This window comes from Tupaia chinensis, unplaced genomic scaffold (genome assembly GCF_000334495.1).
Source record: "Tupaia chinensis unplaced genomic scaffold, TupChi_1.0 Scaffold000318_1, whole genome shotgun sequence".
Taxonomy (NCBI): Eukaryota; Metazoa; Chordata; class Mammalia; order Scandentia; family Tupaiidae; genus Tupaia; species Tupaia belangeri.
This window is the reverse complement of record NW_006159811.1, coordinates 2,055,108-2,072,669: the sequence shown is the minus strand read 5'-3', so window position 1 is coordinate 2,072,669 and position 17,562 is coordinate 2,055,108. Positions and strand designations below refer to the sequence as shown.

General features: G+C 39.5%; 1 protein-coding gene and 1 long non-coding RNA gene across 2 annotated transcripts in view; one reads left to right on the top strand and one right to left on the bottom strand.

The window, feature by feature from the left end:
• LOC102486315 (uncharacterized) overlaps nt 1–5,523 on the top strand; it is a 25,516-nt gene extending 19,993 nt beyond the window's left edge. The window contains exons 4-5 of the long non-coding RNA XR_003549867.1: nt 4,303–4,407; nt 4,626–5,523. This is a non-coding gene — a long non-coding RNA (uncharacterized LOC102486315). The remainder of the gene's footprint in view (nt 1–4,302; nt 4,408–4,625) is intronic.
• The window catches only part of RASGEF1B (RasGEF domain family member 1B), a 607,920-nt gene that overhangs the window by 143,264 nt on the left and 447,094 nt on the right, over nt 1–17,562 (bottom strand). The window lies entirely within an intron of this gene.

The following is a 17,562-nucleotide window of genomic DNA, read 5'->3' as shown; positions in this document are numbered from 1 at the left end:
TTACAAAACGGCTCGGTGCTGCCAAGGACCACTGACCCCAGCCATTTGAGTTCCTGCTGCTGTGAGTGAAATCGCAGGTCTGTCTTCTACAAGGGCCAGGGTCAGAGGACTGTACAGGTGCACTTCCCAGTGTTATCAGGCAGGGGCAATATCAGGAGGAGCTCCTCTAACACCATGTGGCATGAATATTTCAGCCGACCTCTTGATTACCAGGACAGGAACAATGGAGATGAAAGATTCTTCTTGGATCCCAGCAACTGCTGAAGACATCTAATATTCCTGTTCCCATGAGTATACACAAATATGACTTTGAAAAGGGGTCCTTCCTGCACTTCATTAGAGAAGCAGGAAGGGGATGGCACAGACTGTGAACACTGGTTCACTGGTGAGCTCCATCTGACTTCCTTTCATTGTACCTTTGGTGGTGGAGTGAGGGTAGAACCAAGCAAAGCTTCTGTTTCAGTGCCGAAACACGTCATGAAAACAAAACCAGTAATTGGTTATGATCATTATTCAGAAATAGTTTTCAGATATTCTGCACGATGCTGCTCTGTTTAAGGAGATGGGTATTCAGGAGAGTGAATAGGAATCGTTCCAAGAATGCGACGATCATACCTGAATCCTCAAACACAGATTCATTAGACAGCCAACCCTTAGCAACAGGCAGTGATGAAGATGTGGCCAGCTTGCTAAACAGCCTGGCTCTTCTCCATAATTAATTAATCTGCCTTTTCTTTTGTGGAAATAGATTACATTTCAGCTGTAAAAGTAGCAACACAGGCTTGGTCAGAGACTACTCCCCCAGCTCCACCTCCTAAACCTACATGCACAGATGGGATTGTGGTAGTTTTAGCAAACTGAATGCAAATTTAGAGGTTGCTTTTTCTTTTCTTTTCTTTTTCTTTTTTTTTTTTTAATAACTTGATGTAATTTGTAAAAAAAAAAAAAGAAAGAAAGCAGCTACTTGCAAAGGAGTCAAGGAGAAAATAACACTGGAAACTAATTTGCCAGTTGCTTCATGTCTAAGCAGAAGTCCAAAGAGCCAGCTGGACACCATGAAAGCCTTCTGCAAAGCTAACCACCCATTTAACTCTTTTTTGATCTTAGTGCCTAATGCAGGCCAACATCTGCTCACATGTATTAACTGTGGAATACTCCAGATCAAAGGGTCTCTAATTACCTGAGATTTCTTCAGAACTTAAATTTCAACCAGTTCAGCTAATAAGATAAAAAGATATCTTCAAAATAAACCTGCTAGGTAGGTATCCAAAGGTAGCAGCGTAGAGGAAGAAACTGGAAACAAATACACGCTTACTTGTTTTTGACTTCACTTAAAAAGAATGTAATGAAACTTGGCCCAGAGCCAGCCCCACAGTCCAGTGATTAGGAGAGTCAGATTCCGCATGGCTGACCAGCCCTGCTGCTTGAAGAACATGCTGAGGCTCATGTGAGTATGCATCCAAAATCCTGACAGGATGGAGAAATGGAGAAAAAGGAATTGAGGGTGAGGGTGCTTTCTCCCTCTCTCTCTCTCTTTCTCTCTCTCCCTCCCTCCTCTCTCTGGCAAGCATGTACAACCTCTGGCAATGAAAAACAAATAAAAAAGATAAACCGGGACCAGCAGTTAGTGTAATGGCTATGTCGCTGGATTCCCATGCAGTCGATTGTGGTTTGAGTCCTGGACCTGGCAGCTTAAACTCACGCCAGGCACGTGTGCTAAATCTGACACCGGGCACGTGTGTGTGCATGCCCAAAATCCCAAGAAGAGAATGGAGAAGAAGGGATTATGGCGTGGCCATCCCCCTTGGGGGGTGATTTCTCACTTTCTATCTCTCTGTCTCTCCCTGTCTTTCTGGTGAGCACACGCGCTTATTGCAAAAACCTCTCCAAAAAAAGAAAAAAAAAAAGATAAACTACTGCCCAGCCTCTGTGGTACAGCTGGTAGCATACTGGCCCTTGGAGCTGGAAGCCACACGCCTGCTGCATTTCAAGTCCCTGGTTCTGTTAGCCTGAAAACATGGAGGGTACCTGTGTGCCCAGGATCCTGGCCGGCTGAGGACTGGAGTGAACGGATCATGGTGTGACCACGTCCTGTGGAACATGCTTCTCCCTCTCTATTTGTGTCTCTCATGCCTGTGAAAGTGCTCTATTACTAATTCTTTTTAAAATGTAATTGGCATACATAAAAAAGTTACACCTAAAAGTTACTAAAATATTAGAGATGATTCACGAAGGTGTACCTGAACAACTTTCATCTGAGGATGCCAGTGCATCTCACAAATGGGGAAACATGAAATCAAAGAAGAGTTTAAAACAGAAGTTCCATTTAGCTTTAAGGACATAACACCCTGAGTATTATCTGGGTTATAACCCCAGGTGTAACTAGGTCCTGGGGAACAGTGTCTATGTCATGTCTATATCCTGGGCCATGCTTACAGGGCCTGCCTAGCACATGGCAGATGTTCAACAAATGGCCGCTGAGAAAATTGTAACTAAATATTTTAGAGGTCTCATAGCACCGTGTAAGAGCAAGCAAACTTGTTACTTAAGGAATACATAGGGTAAGCTTTGACTGCTGGCATTTTGATGTGATTTTTAAGTATTTCTAATATCTTAATTTTTCTCCACAACTATCTTTAAAGAGTAAGAGCAGTGATATCGCTAAGTTCTTGCAAATGATGGTATAAAAGCAAAAAAAAAAAAAAGAGAGAAAGAAAGAAAGAAAGAAAACAATGAAAGAAAATTTAAATGATATGATTTTTAAAGGTTTTTGTCATAGGGTTAGTGTGCTTGCCAGAGAGAGAGAGACTGAGAAAAGGAAAGTAAGAAATCACTCTCCCAAGAGGGATGACCACACCACAATCCCTTATCCTCCATTCTCTTCTCAGGATTTTGGGATCTGGGGCACACACACATGCCCAGTGTGATTTTAAGTCACCAGGCCCAGGACACAAACTGTGGCTGGCCATGTAAGAATCCAGCATCTTAACCATCACACCACTTGTTAGCCCAAATATTTGTTTGTTTTTTTCTTTTTTAAAGAGAGATTTTTACTATCAGGCACACGTGCTTGCTGGAGAGACAGAGAGAGACAGAGAGACAGAAAGAGAGAAATTACTCCCCAAGGGGATGACCATGCCTCAATCCCTTCTTCATTCTCCTCTCAGAATTTTGGGCACACATGTACACGTGTATGCCCAGCATGAGTTTTAAGCCACCAGGTCTGGGACTCGAATAGTGGTCAACCACGTGGAAGTCCAGTGATGGAACATTATGTCATGTGCTGGTGCCATGTTAAGTTTTTAATGTGCATATTCATATAATTAATGTTAAGAAAAACCCTCACCGGGAACCAGCAGTTAGCGTAATGGCTATGTCGCTGGACTCCCACGTAGTCGACCGCGGTTCACGTCCCAGACCCGGTGGCTTAAAACTCACGCCGGGCGCATGTGCATGCGTGCCTAAGATCCCAAGAGGAGAATGGAGGAGAAGGGATTGCGGCGTGACCATCCCCCCTTGGGGTGATTTCTCGCTTTCTGTCTCTATGTCTCTCTCTGTCTGGTGAGCACACACGCCCTATAGTGAAAACCTCTCAAAAAAAAAAAAAAGAAAAACCCTCACCATCATCTAGTATGTTCTTTAACTTCTACTTAAACTCTTACTACCTCTCATGACAATGCATTCTGGTTTTGTGATAGCTCTGATCATTGCGAAGATTCTCCTCGTTTTGAAATGAATTCTGCTGCCTGTAAATTCACCCCTTTGGTCCTATATCAAAGCTCTCTAACTTCACAAAGATCTTTCGAATATTTGAAAACTATTATTATATATTATCCTCCCTATTCCCCCACAGTGAATATTCTCATCTAAGATAAATATTCCCATTCCCTAAGACACAGTTGGCAGACACTCCTCCCTACTTCAGGTCTGTTCCCAGTCTGCTTGTGCCATTTCCCTACCATGGAATCCTAAGACCTGAAAAGACCTATTTCAGACATGTTTTCCCTATGTTCACTGTCTCGGACATGCCTGACTCATGGGAAGCTTGAAATGAACGGACGCTTCAGGATTATTTTTGTGTCAACTTTAAATAACATTAGCCTATCTGTTATTTGTGTGGTTAATTTTTGTTTGTTTCTGAGTTTGGGATTTAACATTCACTTATATTTAAAAATTCATTTCTTTCCTTTTTGTTTGTTGTTGTGGATGACGTTCAAGCTATCATCACAAACCAGTGAGACTTTCTGACTCTTGAGTCTCCCGTTCATGTGATGTATGTTCTTTTACCTCATCGTCTTTTAGGCCCACAAGGAAATACATACCAAACTGGAAATGAAGTACAGAGACATCTATCTGAATCTTATCTTCAGCTTCTCTGAGGCTCCACGCAGGGAGAATTTACACACGGTAAGTGCCTTGGAGCCAAGATTATCTCTGAGTGTTTTGATGCCCAGAACTGACTAAAATTCCTCAAGACTTTTGTTTCCTCCAGATTAAGCGGGAGCCAGTTTCAAACTGTGTAGGAACCTTTTCCTGCCAGGGATGGTATTTCATTTCAGCTTGAAGTCCTGTTTTCGAGTGAAATCTTGAGAGACGTCTAACTTTTCTTTCCTTTTCTTCCATAGTGTCGATCTGATGGCACGCCCCTCCCAACCTCGATGTCACCTGACCCTGAAAGACTTTATTCTCTTTTTAAGAGATGATGTTAATCTATCAAAAGGAAACACTATAGAGAAGGAAGCCCAAACTCCCAGAATGGACAGACAGACACAAGGGTGGAGTGAAACTGGACTTCACATCTGGAAATTCCCTCATTCCTCCTTTGCTTCTCTAGTCTTGGCGTTATTTTAACATCAGGCAGAGGTGACCGTTTGGCGTAAGTGGAAGCCCTTAGCAAAATGATCATTTAGTGAAACCTGGGTTTAGAATTCTGTCTCAAGTCAACAGGGGACACTATTTTAACAAATGTCCAAGTTCTAAAGATCCTGAGCAAAACTTACAGTTAGACTGCTCGCTCAAAGATCCACTACCTTGGGTTCTGACTTGCGGTCAGGGGTATGTTTCTCAGTTCAGACGAGGCAATAATATGTGTAGCTGAGATTGCAGGAATAAGAGGAAATTCCTGGTGAGGCCACCCCCTTGCTGGACAAGCCACTTTATCTATGTGGCCTGTTTCAACATTTACAAATTGAAGTGGTACTGAATTATATCATCCTGAGGTCTCTTTCAGTTTTAACACTGTCATTTTTTTTTAAATAAGTGTTTTCTGAGCATTTTGAAGTTTATGTTTGTGATTATAAAATGTGTTTATTGAAGAAATAGTAGATGAAGAGAAATGAATCTTTTTAATATCATTACCTAGAGACAACCCTGCTGTTGATATTTTATGTTCTCAATCATATTTTCTACTAACATATAGTTCTACATACTAAGTATCACGTGAAATGCATATTCACCTCTAGGGCTCCTGCAGCCCACAGTGACTGATGGTGTGACCTGACTTTTCTGGCCACTGGACTCAAGGAAGTCCATTCTTTTTTTTTTTTTTTTTTTTTTTAGTATTTTTCTAAAGGGTGTATTTGGTCATCAGAGATAGACAGAAAGACAGTGAGAGGGAAAGAAGTGAGAAATCATCCCCTGGGGAGGATGAACATACCACACAATCCCTTTTCCATTCTCCTCTTGGGATTTCAGGTATGCATGCACACGTGCCCAGCACGTGTTTTATTTTGTTTTGAGAGATTTTTGCTATAGGGTGTGTGCGCTCACCAGAGAGAGAGAAATGGAAAGTGAGAAATCACCCCCCAGGGAGAACTGTCATGCTTTAATTCCTTCTCCTCCATTCTCCTCTTGGGATTCTGGGCATGCACACACACGTGCCTAGTGTTAGTTTTAAGCTGCTGGGTCTGGGACTCAAACTGCAGTCGACTATGTGGGAGTCCAGTGACGTAACCATTATGCCATCTGCTGGTCCCACCAGCATGCTTTTTAAGCCACCAGGTCCAGGACTCGAACTGTTGTCAACAGGTGGGAATCTAGCATCTAAATCACTACACCACCTGCTGGCTCTGGAAGTCCATTCTTAACCCAACAAAGGAACCCGGAGTTGCATGTAACCTGACTTAAAAAGTTGAACTGATGCCATCGGTTTAGGAATCTGGAGTTGGGAGTCTGAGAGATGAAGCTGGTTAGTAAAGAAGTTGAGATCAGCAAATGCACAATGTAATAAAAGTTAAGAAAAGCATTTTGCTGAAGTGATGAGGCAGCAAAGACTATGTTTAAGAAAGTGGTTGTCATGGCAGAGAGAGAACCCCCGCAGGGACAGAGGGCTCCAGAGGGAAGTCCAGTAGCCCGAGGGAGGAGTCTCATGCTCAGTAACTTTCCAGATTTGATTTCTAAGAGGTGTATCTGTCATTGATTCCTACGCTTTGATTCTCATGAGACTTGTGAAACACACTTAAAATAAAGGTTCTTTTATCAGAGCTGGGTCAATGTTACCGGCAACTAAAAGAGACCTGAGTCAAACCATTTGAATTTGAATGGACATTTTTACTGACTATTATATTTCTCTAAGTAATTGTGTATACTCTAGATGCATAGTTTTCAATGGCTAAATAATATTTCATAATATAGATCCACCATATAAAGAACCTAAATGACAATGAACTAGATTACTATAAGTATTACTAAAATGATTCCCAAGTTTATGTCTAGGATTTAAACTTGCCCCTATAATTCATAATATCTCCAACACTATTTCAAAAATTTTATGCACTGGAAGTGGTAACACACACACCCTCCAATCTATTTAGTGTGAAAAAATATAGTCTACTTTCAAAGAACAAAACAAAACAAAACCCTTGAGCCCAGTTTTTCTAACTGAACCTATTGTAAATGTTTCTATAAAGACAGTTTCCCCGTGCCGTTGTAACTCAGAATAAGGCAGACACAGCCCCACCCTCACCTGATGTTAGTCATGGAGGAAAGTATCTGGGATAAAGGCCAGTGAGAGGTTCAGATGAGCAGTTTAGACACAGAACAACACAAGCACCCCAACTTTAACTCTACATTACCAATTAAAAAATAGAAAGATTGAAAAACTATAAAATGACATAACTGTCCTTTGTAAGAAAAGCAGAAATGACATCAGCTTACGGATTGGCAGCTGTACTTGGTAAGACCTTCAGTGACCTATGAAGAGTATAGGTTCTCTTATGCGTTTCAAAATATAATATCAAATGCTGTTTATTACAGGTTTCAAAAATTTTGGGATGGGCCAGCCCGTGGCCTCGTGTGCCTAAGGCAGCTGGATTCCACATGGCTGACCCACAGTTCAGTCCTAGATCTGGCAGCTTGAGAAACATGCCAGGTGCATGTGCATGCATGCACAAAATCCCAGAGGGGGGACTGATGAAGGAAAGGCCATGCCCCATGGAGGGTGCTTCCTTGCTTTCTCTCTGTCTTTCTCCAATTAAAAAAATGCCAAAAAATCTGGAAAAAAAAAAGTCTAAAGTCTATCATTTTTCCCTTACAGAAATGTTATCTACATAGTAACTTGAAAATTCTCTTAAAACGCTTCTTTCTTAACATAACAGGACAATTAGTCTTTCTAGTTTGAGTTTCTCCCAAATCCCAAACTCATACCAAATCTCTCACAAAATTACACCATTTCAACATTACCCAATACATGTAAGAGGGAACCTCACAGGTCTCACTCAAGCAGCAGGGGGCTCCCAAATACTAAATGGCCTCTCTTCGGATGCTCGGCCTTCCCTCTTTTCAGGGAATGAACGACAGATATTATAATGTAGCGAGGTACATGTACATGAGGTAAGGGACCTCAAGTTTTAGTGTTATTTAGTATTTGAGATGCTTTAGCTCAAAGATTGTTCATTCTGAGGATGTGTGAGGTGAAATATGTAAAAGCATTTTATAATATTTCAAGCTATTTGGAAATGAAATGTTTTACTTTTGCTAGGAGGTCAAGTAAGTGACCTAGTGAACAGAATAGACAGGAATATCACAGACTTGGGTTCAAATCCTAATACTTACTTGGTTCAGCGCAAGTTCTTACCACCCTGCTTTTGGGTTTCCTCATCTAAAACCTTCAGAATTATTGATGAGGCATGTATTTAATCAAGGTTTAATGTAATCAGTATTAATGATGCCTTCCTCATTAAGTTAATGAGAAGATTAAATGACATTTGTAATGTGTCTGAAATACCAGTGGGCCTAATGGACACCCCTGTCTCAGTTCAGAGTTAAAAAGAACCTCTTCTGGAGTCTCCACAGTTAGACGTTACAACAATTTTCCTGGAAAATCTTCCAATCAGAATCTAAGAAACAGAATTGACTTTCTTTCCTTTCTGATATTTTATTTCTATTATATAGAGTATGTATTCCTGTTTAGAAAAGGCAGCAGATGAACTAATAAACTAATAAAAATATTCAAAGTGGGACCAGCAGATGGTGTAATGGTTATGTCGCTGGACAACAAGATGGCCGACCACAGTTGGAGTCCTGGGCCTGGAGGTTTGAAACTCATGCTAAGTGTGTGTGTGTACATTCCAAAAATCCTAAGAGAAGATTGGAGGAGAAGGGATTGAAGCATGGCCATTCCCCTTTGGGGGGGGTGGTTTCTTGTTTTCTGTCTCTGTCTCTCTCTGCCCCTCAGTGAGTGTGTGCACTCTATACCAAAAATACTCTCTCTAAAAAAAAAACTTTAAAAAAATTAAAAATTCATTATTATATCCAGATTTAAAATAAATATCCAAATTCACAACTTTTTCTATGTATCATATATTGACAGGGAAGGAATGAACTTTCCAATGATGACTTTAGAAAAATTTGGATAATTTGGAGGAAAAAAAAACCTAGATCCTTATTTTATTCTATATATCAAAAGTCAGGCAGGCCATAATTATTTAAGTGTTGAAAATAAATATTCATACCATAGAAAAAGTGGAAGAAAATAAAGATGATGATATTGAGTCACTACCATAAACACAAACACCTGTGGAATTAATGACAAAGAGACAGAGGTTTATAGCTACGGATACTTATTTAGATGCCAACGAGCATCATAATAATAAAATTTATATGAGGAGACTCTTTGATTGTGACAATTGATTGCCAGCATAGACCAAAGTGGCCTGATTCTTTGGGGGAAAGGGAGAAGTTCTCTAAAAACTCACTGCTTATATGTGTTTAATGATACATATTTGATTAAGAGAAAATCTTTCCAGAGAGGAGAGAACTGTGTTTTGGTCTAGGTTTTATAAGTTGTCATGTCCTCCTCTTAGAATCTCTATGCAAATTCTGAGCATAAAACAATATAAAAGAAAATCTATTTTTTAGAATTTCAATCAAATAATTTTTTATGGCAAGTTGGAAACATTTGCATGCATATTATTTTTATGAAGTTTTGTGAAAGCCTTTAAAAAATTCAAACAGCCAATAGGAGAAAGTATTGGGTCATTAGAAAAGTCATGATGCATTTTTGCATAGAAAAATACGGCAGGACTTTTCCAATGACCTAATATTTCCTTAAAAATATGACAAGATTATTTATAAATACATGTAGTTTGTAAATTTAACTTAAATAATAAACCTGGGCTTTTTAAATCTCCTCTTAAACTCTCTTAGAGCCTAACTACACAGTCAAACAAAACACAAATCCTACTCTCCGGCCTTTAGTGAAGACATTATTTTTCTTTTTCTTTTCTTTTTCTTTTTCTTTTTTTGAGTGAGAGGGAGGGAAAGATGTAACAGAAAACACAAGGATTCAGTACATAAAAACAGTAAGATTTACTAAAATCTTCTTTGCCTAGCTTTCTCATTAAAGCCTTATTCATCAGAGTAGCTGATCATATCCTTATTATCTTGTCTCAAAACTGTAACCTATTGAGACCAGCAGTTAGCGTAATGGCTATGTCGCTGGACTCCTACGTAGACGACCGCGGTTCGCGTCCCGGACCTGGTGACTTAAACTCACGCCAGGCACGTGTGCGTGCGTGCCCAGGATCCCGAGAGGAGAATGGAGGAGAAGGGATTGCGGCGTGGCCATCCCCCCTGGGGGGGTGATTTCTCGCTTTCTGTCTCTCTGTCTCTCTCTGTCTGTCTGGCGAGCGCACGTGCCCTATAGCAAAAACCTCTCCAAAAAAATAAATAAATAAATAAACTGTAACCTATTGTCTCTTGTCTTATTTTTTCTTTCCTCTCTTCTGTCAAGTGTCTCCAACTCTTCTTGCTACTTTCTTTTTCTTTTTTTTTTTTTTTTTTTTTCATTTGCAAGTGTGCTTGTGGGAGAGAAGCAGAGAGAGAGAAAATGAGAGGGAGAAAGTGAAAATAGAAGTATCCTTCCAGGGGTGATGGTCACACTGCAATCCCTTCTCCTCCATTCTCCTCTTGGGATTTTGGGCACACAGGCACATGTGCCAGGAATGGTTTTCAAATTTTAGGGCTGAGACTTGAACCTCAAAGTCAGTCATGTGGGATCCAGCGGCCTTACCACCATACCACCTTGCTGACCCTTCTTGCTACTTTCATAATGTTTTTTTTTCCCAGTCAGTTATTTCTATATTTCCACATCTAATTTTTCATGTATTTATGCATTTTCATGACTTTTCTTGTGCATATCTGTTTAGCCTGTATTCTACCAACCACATCTCATTTCAAGCTGCAGTTAAAGGCTTGACCTTCCTCCTTATAGATAGAGAAATGAGGAACAGAAAAGAGAGAAGATGAAAGGCCCAGATTAAACAAATGTAAGGTTTAATGTATTTTTCTTTCATCCCCGTCATATATGTATCAAAATATCAATATAAAAATGCTAAAATTACAAAAGACAATGGGTCAGGGGCCCAGTCACATCAGCATAAGCAGGAAGAATTGCTGCATAGTAGCTAGGGACACAGGAGAGGTTCAGGTTTGGTTCGGTCCAGCCTACACAGGCCAGGTATGGTGTGGGCACCTGTGGACCTGGCTGACTGGGAGGGTGAGGCAAGAAGACCACATGTGGCCAGACTTATTGAAAACATTCACATGTGGCATGGTGGTTAAGGTGCTGGACTCCCACATGGCCGACTATGATCTGAGTCTCAGATCTGGTGACTTGAAAATCACGCCAGGTGTGTGTGTGTGTGTGTGGTGTGAGCCTAAAATCTTGAAAGGAGAATGGAGAAGAAGGGGTTGTGGCATGGCTACCCCCATGGTGGGTGATTTTTCCACTTTTCCTCTCTCGGTCTCTCTCTCTCCCTCGCTAGCAAGCACACATGCCCTATGGCATAAAATCTTTAAAAAAAAATTATAAAATATATACATTGGCCATAAAGGGCATAAAATCTGTATGTACATTTTAAGAAGCAGTTATAAAGGAACACCAATATGGCTAATCAACCAAATTAAGAACATTATCAGCACCCCTAGAGACACTCTGTAAAGCCCTTCCTTGTCACAACTGATTCCCTGAGTTCTTTTGACACACTCCCTCTTCAGCCCAGGAGGGATTTTTGACCAGAGTTTTATCAGTATTGGAGAAGTGTTAGAAAGACTTTCCAAAAATAGCCCTTACTGTATAGCATATGACAATTTTTTTGTCATTTAGTAAAAAATGCTATTACTATTTTTTTAAATTTCTCTATTTGTTATAGGAAACTGTTTTCTAAACATAAAAGACATATATGTTCTAGAGGACAATTCAGTTTGGCAGTGCAAAATAGTTCAACTTGCTCTTTTAAGATTCTTTCTAAAAGAAATTTTAAGCAATTTACATTTCTCCATTTGAATTCCATGTTTATATCACTAAGTTATTGGGTTCTTAACATTTTTTTCTTTCAACCTGTACATGTATATGCATGTATGTATATAAAAATAGGTTTTAATCCTTAAATCTTTGTAATTAAGATTCTACCACATCTGTTATTTTGAAGGGCAAAGAACTTAATTTTGTCTAAATAATAGAATATATTGACATTTGTGACCTTTTCCAATGATTTGAGTGAACATTTTCAAACGTACACACAAATAGAACATTATAAACATAATAAACCCACATACACTTACTACCCAGCACAATCATGATCAACATTCTGCAATTCTTATTTCATCAGTTCTCGCCCCTTTCCCATGGCTCTTTCGCTGGTTACTTTAGAGAAAATCTGAGACACAATACCATGTCCCATGTAAATGCTTCAGAATATTTTTCTAGCTGATAAGAGCTTTCAAAATAGCAATCAACACACCCAACAATATTAATAGTCATTCCTTCATATCTAATATCCAGTCAGGTTCAATATTCTCTGACTTAAAACAACAACAAAAATCTCATTTTAGAATTAGTTTTTAAGTACAGACTCCAACAGGGCCCACATGCTATATTTGGTTGCTATGTCATGTATGATTTCCTCCTCTCCATTTTTATCCGAGGCCATTAATTTACTGAGGAAACTGAGTCATTTGTCCTAAATAATATCCCACTTTCTGGATCTGAATGATTGTATTTTGTGATGTCATTTACTATGTTCCTTTATCCCTTGAATTTCCTAGCAAGTGAGAGTTAGCTCTATAGATTCAATTTTTGTAAGCCGAATAATTCATAGGTCCTGCCAAAGCTTCCTATTGCATCAGGTCATGAGCCACATAACTTCCCTGTGTCCCACTTTAAGCAATATGAAAGTTAACTAGTGGCTTCAAGTATTGTTGGCCTGAAGTATAATTTGCAAAATTCATAATGAGCTAATTTTTTTTGTTTTTGTATTTCTTTTTTTGAGAGGATTTGCTATAGGGTGCATGCGCTCACCAGAAAGAGAGAGACAGAGAGACAGAAAGTGAGAAATCACCCCCTGGGGGGATGGCATTGCCGCAATCCCTTCTCCTCCATTCTCCACTAGCCTGTAATCCCTTCTCCTCCTTTCTCCTCTCGGGATCTTGGCCACACACGCACACGCACCCAGTGTGAGTTGAAGCCGCCAGGTCCGGAACTCGAACTGCGTTCGACTACATGGGAGCCCAGCGACACAGCCATTACGCCAACTGCTGGTCCAGAGCTAATGGTTTTAACAGTCACTGACAATTGTTGCCTAAACCCATTAGTATACTAAAGCTCCAATACTCTTAACCTAAGAATATCTACTCTATTACAGTATCAGATCATTAAATAATCACTTCTATTTGCCCAGGTTTTTAATTTATTTACTTATTTATTGATTAATAATGACATCTTAGATTCATCTGGAATTTAACTCTGTATACAAAGGAGATGAGGATTCAAAGTGATTTCCTCTAGAAATGACATGTTGCAAGAAGGTCCCAACACAAGTAGTCAGGAAGGCCTTTATCACACTCTGCAAGGTGTCACAGCTAGCTATCAACATTATGTATCGCACACGTAATGTAAAATGCTGACTGGGTACAACACTTCTCTAAAAGAGATCCCAATCTGTTTTCTAAGCATTCAATAGTTTTCCCAGCACTCTTGATGTCCTGGTGTTGGAACACTGACGAGAGTGAGAGCTTATTATTTACAGAGACTCTACAAGAGGATGCAGTCAAAAAAATATTTTAAAAAGTTGGGTATGTGTTGCATACTCTCACAGTTAACACTTCTATACCAGGATGGAATACTAATACTTTATGATTACTCAGAGTTCTGTTCAACCACTGATTTTTTAAATCTTGAAAATGTCAGCTTTTTATTTCTGAAAATCATCATTTTGCCATTGAGGGAAATAACCTTGAAAAATCTGGACACATGATAGAATGACTCAATTTAAGCAGAAGTAGTTATGTTTCCTTTCCCCCTTCTTCTAAAAGAGAACATATTCACCTCTTTCCGAATATTGGCACGTAACGCCTTCTCCTTATATTGGCAGAAAGAGAACAAATCGGCAGGGTCATTATTTAGGCCATTTTTTTTTCTACCCTAGGATAAAGAAGTATCAGATAATTCTCTTTAATTCAGAGGAAGAAGAGGGGAGCTCTAAAGCATATTGTGAATGGTTCCCTTCACTCCAAAAAGGTCCCATTCAAATTAATGCTAGGCTGGTCTTGCAAAAAATTTAACCACATTGTCTTTCTGCTCAAGAACCATCTATAGTTTCCCGCTGCAGACAAAATTGAATTCCAACTTATTTCCCTCTAGCTCTCTGCTACCTAGTTCTCCTTTTTTTCTCACTCTTTCTTCAGCTAACTCAATGATATTGTTACTCTAGTCTCTTCTCTGGTACTGTGTGCTTTTACACATGCCAATCCCTAACGTAAACACCTTTCTAATTCCTCTCTTCCAATAGAGATTTTAGTCTTTTTTTTTTTCCAATTCAGACCAAGTTAACCAATCTCTTTTATAAGAATTTTCCTTCTTTTGTGAAAGAATTATTTATTTTTATTTATTATTATTTTTTAATTTGACTAGAGAAAGATACACAGAGAGAGAAAGGAAAAGTAAGAAAGCAAGCCATCAGGTCTAGGATTTGAACCACGGTCAGCCACATGGAAGTCCAGTGCCTTAATCACCATGCTACCTGCCAGTCCTATACTCTTTAAAGTCTGCCTTTTGGAAACAGAATGGTATAGTTTAGCATGTTTTTATTTTTTAAACTATTTACAATCTATTTATTATGGTTGTCTATCTAGATTGTAAGAGCAGAAGTGGTATACCCCATAGAACTTGATTTTTTTAGATCTTATAGAATTAAAATTCCTTTGAAAAAAAGGAAAGGATAATGATGGTGTGCATATCAATTGCCATAAGTGACAAGATCTGAAGATTGTGGTAGATTTAAAAAAATGACCATAATTTTCACGAGTCACTATATGTAGACCTATATAAAAGTGGCGTTGGAGGTCTTCCCATCCAGAGATAGAGCCTGACTATTGCAGGCTCTGGGACTTATTTTGACCAACAGAATGCAGGACAAGTGACGTTGTGCCTGTCCTGACCTTAGGACTCATGGGCCTTAGAGAATTTTATTTGTTGTCACGGGTGCCCTTCTCTACCATGTGGATAAGCCCTAGACAGCCATGCTAGAGAATGAGAGACCAGGTAGCCACTCCAGCTAGGGTTCTTGCAGGTCAATTAGTTCCCACCTGATTTGGGGGGAACCCTAAGTAGGGTTTATGAGACAAAATACTTAGCTCAGCGTCTGCCATGTAGTAATCAATAAATTCACAAAAGATGCAGGAGTGAGCCCAGTCAAGTCCGATGAAATCAATACGTTGAGCCCATCCTAACTGCTGACATACAGAATTAAGACTAAAATTATTATTATTTTAAAGAATTATTTAATTTTATTATTATTTTAATGTGCTGTAGGGCACATACACTAACTAGAGACAGAAAGAGAGAGAAAGTAAGAAATCAAGCCGCCAGGTCTGGGACTTGAACCACAGTAGGTCATGTGAGAGCCCAGTTCCCCAACCATCAGGGCCACCTGCTGGCCCCTAACTTCATGATTTTAACCCACTAAGTTTGGGATGGTTTCATATGTGGCAAATGTTAATGAATACAGAGGAATTATTTAAAAAGTTAGATGACAGAATCTGCATCTTAAAATATTTCAGCATTCTAAAACAATAAACCAGACTACTAAGATAAAATAGAACTATGGAAAGTACAAAGATCTAAATTCAAGTTCAAATAACCAACTGAATAGCAGAGATCTAGCTAACCAATGATATGCAAAACACTTAGAGTTTAGGTTGACCACAGCACAGGACTCAAATTTGTGTTTTCTGCACCTCCAACAAAGTTAATTTCATATAAACTGTAATTTTATGCTATGTTAATTATGTAACAGCCTAAAATAAAGTTTTTTTCCAGTACAGAACAACCACAATACTGAAAGGCCTAGAAATTACCTTGCACAAGGGAAAATGAAAGACAATGGCATTCTGAATCCAGTAGGAAGACGGAAAAGGGAGTGGATAGGATGGCTATCTTAAACTGCTGGAAGTTTAATGTTATCCCACTAAAATATAAGACCCATGAGTAGAAGCTATAAGAAGGTAGATTTCATATATATATATACATATATGTATATATATATATATTTTTAGAGAGAGAGATTTTTGGTATAGGGCACATGTGCTTGCCAGAGAGATATATAGAAGGCGAGAAATCACCCTCCCAGGAGCGATGGCCATGTCACAATCCCTTCTCCTCCATGCTCCTCTCAGGATTTTGGGCACACACACACATACACACACACACACGCCAATCATGACTTTTAAGCCTCCAGGTCCAGGACTTGAACTGCGGTCGACTACATAGGAGTCCAGCAACTTAATCATTATGCCATTCGCTAGTCCTAGGTAGAGTTCAGTTTGACATAGGGAAGAAGTTGAGTTAGTGAGGCTGCCTATGCATAGTTTAAAAATACAGGGGAGGGGGTGTATGTTGGGGAGCCAGCAGGTAACATTAGTGGTTAAGGTACTGGACTCCCACATGGCTGATCACAGTTCAAGTCCTGGACCCAGCAGCTTGAAAATCATGCCAGGTATTTGTGTGTGCATGCTCAAAATCCTGGGAAGACAATGGAGGAGAAGGGTTATGGTGTGGCCATCCTCCCCCCAGGAGGGGGGCAGATTTCTCACTTTTCCTCTCTCTGTGTCTCCCTGTTTCTCTCTCTGGTGAACCTATGTACCCTAAGGCAAAAAAATAAAAAAATTGTAGACCTGGGAGTCAAAGCCAGAGCCCCTACTTCCAGGTATGTTGGATAAATTGCCCAACCTCACTAAGCTCAGTTTTTTTCATCTGTAAAACTGAAGCAGTAACTGTACCATTTTATAAGATTGTAGTGAAGATTAAATGGGGTTTCTAGAGATAAAATAGTTAGCTCAGAGTCTGGCATATAGCAAGCAATCAATAAATTTTATTTATTATCATTAATAGTAAGAGCTATATAAATATGAAATGAGCTGTCTTAGAAGGCAGAACGTTCCCTCTCACTGGAGATATTCACAGGAGGCTTGACAGATGTTCGTAGGTCAGATTTTAGCATCAGATGGGAAGTTGGAGTAGGTGACATTTAAATTACCTTCCAACACTGAATAAGTCTTTCTATATCTCTTAAGACAGGAATAATTTTTGAAAACACTCTTTTGAATATGTAATACACGGATCCTTTCCTCGCAGAATTATCCCACAGTAAAATACAGCTATGGTAGGACTTTTATTTTTGTACCTCACACCCTCTAAAAGAAGTATACCATGAAAGTTTGTTTTTGTTATCAGTGTTTACCAATACTACAACAAATTTTAGTGCTCAAAGACCCTTCTTAATACAGAGTTTACATTCATATGTGTAAAGCACATAGATCTCTTCAGACTCGTTGTTCCCCTCTGTGAAGGCCTAACTTTAAACAAATCAGGATCTGGCATAGAGTAAGCCATCAATAAATTTTCAAAGTACCAGAAGCCCAACTTTTTAATACGTGAATGCCCTCGTATTGAAAGTCCAAGCTGTAGGGAACCAGCAGTTAGCGTAATGGCTATGTCGCTGGACTCCCATGTAGTCGACCGCGGTTCGCGTCTCGGACCCGGTGGCTTAAATCTCACGCCAGGCG